The sequence below is a fragment of the Panicum virgatum genome, chromosome 5K (assembly GCF_016808335.1).
Source record: "Panicum virgatum strain AP13 chromosome 5K, P.virgatum_v5, whole genome shotgun sequence".
Lineage (NCBI taxonomy): Eukaryota > Viridiplantae > Streptophyta > Magnoliopsida > Poales > Poaceae > Panicum > Panicum virgatum.
In genome coordinates, this window is record NC_053140.1 from 20,794,290 (window position 1) to 20,797,369 (window position 3,080).

The 3,080-nt window shown below is 47.6% G+C and overlaps 1 non-coding gene across 1 annotated transcript; it reads right to left on the reverse strand.

Annotated features, from left to right (window-relative positions):
• Positions 1–2,102: 2,102 nt before the first annotated feature.
• LOC120710959 lies at positions 2,103–2,209 on the reverse strand. The gene has a single exon (XR_005690125.1). It is a non-coding gene; the product is annotated as a small nucleolar RNA R71 (small nucleolar RNA).
• Positions 2,210–3,080: the final 871 nt, after the last annotated feature.

Here is a 3,080-nt window from a genome sequence, read left to right on the forward strand (position 1 = left end):
AACAACACTTTACCTTCTAGAATATGCAAGTTGTGTTTTTGAGCTAATATGCATGTTACAAGCACACTTTGGCACAACAGAAAATCATAGAAAATATCAGAGTACCGATTCAGGCTCAAATGGACCAAGTGTAGCCCAAGAACCGAAGCAAAACAAGTCAAGACAGGCCAACCCCAGCGTGGATCAGACAAGGAGGCCCAGACAAGCCCAACCCCTAGCAGTTGGGGGCGGTTGGCGGCCAGGGCAGGCCGGCCGACCTATATGTCGGCCGACCAGGCCCATGGGCCCCACTGCCTCAACTTTGCCATGTGGCACCTTCCTGTTGCTCCTTTAGGTCGGTTTTGGGTGCTGCGGCCGGTGGCTCCCTCCTATAAATACAAGGGAGGGGGTAGAGAATAGGACACACACACACACCTCACTTCACTCACCTCTCAAGTTTCTTCTTACATAATCTTTAGGCTTAGTGGAGTTTAGGAGAAGTCTAGGAGTCATCGAGTCACTGGAGTTGCTTGAGAGTCTGGTATGGGTTTATCTCTAGCACGCTCTCTTGTAATATTCGAGCGTTTGTAATAGAATTAGACTATGGTTACCGATATCTGCTTGAAGTATATTCTGAGTTATCGAGTATATGCTTCTTGTCATGGTTGCGTTATCATTCTATGCTTGCATTGTATGATCGCCCTGTGCTGGAGATGGTTAGTCTTTTGTTCTTAGAACTCTATCAACTGCTCCAGTATTCGTATGATTGCTCTAGTGTGATGTCTGTCCATCCGGAGGGTGGGGGCTCCGCGCGGGACACTAGAGTATCCCTTACTAGTGTAGACATGGTGTCTAGATTAGCTAAGTATTGCTAGATGTCAACTATACCCACGGTTTGTAGAGGTAGCCGGCAGGTGGTGATAGCCCTGTCCGAGTCTTTTAGTAATCTTCCACATTCGGTATGGGGGGTAGGAGGTACATAAAGTCGCCGGGGTGTACGGGCTCCTCCCGTCGCTTCGATAGCGATCTCCCTGTTGTGTAGTTTAATCTCTGACGAGCTAACCAATGAGAAAGTGTAGATATAGCTAGCCTAGTACAGCTGACTCGAGCTCTGACTTTTACCTTGCTCTCGACCTAACGCATCTTTTATCTTTATTTTATCTTTCTTTTATTTATTTATGCGAGAGGGTAGTTTGTGTGTGTGTCACACTACCTCCTACCATGTTATTATCTTACCCTTGTTTATGCATGAGAATATCCAATCTAGATAGAGTTTACCCACTAATCTATATATTCTCTCACTCACCGCCTTCCCTGCAGAAATATAAATGACACCCCGGTTTACTCCCGGGTAAAATACTACAGTGGTATTCCGTGCGCTTGCGGATTTATTCGTGGTTCATGAAATACTGCCACCCCAAACTTGGCGTCTGCGGGCGTCATCGCCAGGTGACGTTGGTAGGCTCCAACAAGCATTTTTGGCGCCGTTGCCAGGGAAGGCACAGAGTGAAATATATAGATAAAGTTGTGAACAAAATCGAAATTGGTATTCGCTTGCTAAACATGCTAACTTGGCTTTGTTTTCTTGTCTTTATTGATATGAAAACAGGGTAGTGTATGACTGGTTTCGATATGCCGCAAAACTTTTATTCCGATCCAGAGTCACTTTTGAGAAGAGTTCGACCTCGTATCGTACCTCCTCAGATCTCACTCTCGGTAGTCGATCCAGTCATCGCATCATCGTCAGCTCCTAGAGCTATGGCCCAGAAGACACTCCGTGATTACTTTGCTCCGTCTGCTAGCCAGGTCCTACCGGGCCCGAGGTTAACACCGGAGGAGAAAATTTCGAAATCAAGACGGGTCTCATTACGATGGTGCAGGCCAGCCCATTCTGTGGCAAGGCCAATGAGGATGCCAGCGCTCATCTCCAGCAGTTCCTGGAGCTCTGCAGTACTTTTGTTATCAAGGGTGTATCACAAGATGCTATCCGGCTCCGTCTGTTTCCGTTCTCTCTCTTAGGGAGAGCGAAGCAATGGTTTTATGCTAACAAGGCTGCTGTGGATACTTGGGACAAATGTGCCAAGGCGTTCCTCTCGAAGTTCTTCCCGACGGGCAAAACCAATGCTCTTCGTGATCGGATTTCGAACTTCCAGCAGGCATCAAATGAGTCAATTCCGGAAGCTTGGGAGAGGCTTTAGGAGTACATTCTAGCGTGTCCGCACCATGGAATGGACAATTGGCTCATTCTACAGAACTTCTACAACGGGTTGACACAGTCATCCCGTGATCATGTAGATGCCGCTGCAGGTGGAGCTTTCTTCTCGCTAACCATTGAAAGAGCTACATCATTGATCGAGAAGATGGTTTCCAACCGAGGTTGGAGCGATGATCGCCTCCAACCGCGCCAGCGCGGTATGCACTTCGTCAAGGAGACTGACATGCTCTCTATGAAGATTGATCTCCTCCTCAAGAAATTTGACAATTATTCCCAAGATAAGGCTCAATTGCAAACACTTCAAGCCTTGGAGACTCGCATGACGTGCGAGGTCTACGGGAATGTTGGACATTCGGGTGATAATTGCCCAGAAACCCAAGAAGAAACTCTATTCCTCAATGGCAGCAATGGGTTTCGTCCACAAGGAGGTTAGGGGTGGAATCAACCATGCCCATACTACCAAGGAGGTAATGGGAATTCGAATTCTTTCGGTCCTAACCAGCCTACCTTGAGAGATCTTGTCTACGACCAAGCGAAGATCAATGAGTCCCTTCAGAAGAAGTTGGCCGTTATAGACAAATCTATGGAGACTATCCATGCCAAGATGGACGGATTCTCCACGGCTATGAAGAACCAACTAAGTTTCAATAAGACACTAGAAACTCAATTGGCTCAACTAGCTGTTGCTACACCTGCTGCTGAATTAGGGAAGATTCCGGGGCAACCCGAGTCTACTCTAGAAAGCGTGAATGTTGTTAATACTATGTGGAAAGAGCCCCTTAGCAGGACACGCCTCAGCTACGCAGAGAAGCTCGCACGCCCAAGAAGAGGTGCGTGGGGCGAGTTAGCAGCCACAATACGAGAAAATCCCGGAACCCCAGTGATC